This window comes from Branchiostoma belcheri, unplaced genomic scaffold (assembly GCF_001625305.1).
Source record: "Branchiostoma belcheri isolate BF01 breed outbred unplaced genomic scaffold, Haploidv18h27 scaffold77, whole genome shotgun sequence".
In the NCBI taxonomy this organism is placed as follows: domain Eukaryota; kingdom Metazoa; phylum Chordata; class Leptocardii; order Amphioxiformes; family Branchiostomatidae; genus Branchiostoma; species Branchiostoma belcheri.
In genome coordinates this window covers 598-1,216 of record NW_017804431.1, presented here as the reverse complement: position 1 = coordinate 1,216, position 619 = coordinate 598, and the positions used below count along the sequence as shown (strand labels likewise).

At 43.6% G+C, this 619-nt stretch overlaps 1 protein-coding gene across 1 annotated transcript in view; it reads right to left on the bottom strand.

Moving 5' to 3' along the window:
• Positions 1–619, bottom strand: part of LOC109485550 — a gene marked incomplete at its 5' end in the record, with an annotated part of 9,950 nt that overhangs the window by 8,739 nt on the left and 592 nt on the right.

The following is a 619-nucleotide window of genomic DNA, read 5'->3' as shown; positions in this document are numbered from 1 at the left end:
CTGTTTTTCAGTGTCGCTTGTGATTCCAAACTGTACTTTCTGTTTGACGATAACGGTGATGTTCGATGGGCTTCCGTCGACGTCATCCGTATCCTTGGTGATTGTCACCATGACAACTGATGAGGATACTTCGGTTTTCTCGACACTCCAGACAAATGGATCCTTGACAAATGCTATGACCTGCGGGAGACACGGGGTAAAATTTCGACACAACAGACTATATAAGGACCACCTGGTCATTTATTTATTCATTTATTGGTTTGGCTGGTACACCTGGTCATTGATATACAGTTAAACCTGTACTAGTGACCACCACTATTAAAGAAACACCTGGCCATTGATATTCTCGGCTTTCACGTGACGTCACGGGGCTTGCGTAATACAGGCGGCCGCCATTTTGGTGTACCTCGGTGTAGTGCTATGCAGTGTCAAGACGTTGGCACCGAAGCCATACAAGTAATTAACAGCCACACGATAATTCTGCAGTCTTTGATGGTTGACAGATGACAAGGTTTTCAATGAAATTGTACATTTTTGAGAGGATAGGAAGTCAAAGGATACGATGACAAAGGATATAGGACGACAAAACTTGCGTATGTGTGAACGAACTTCAAAGACT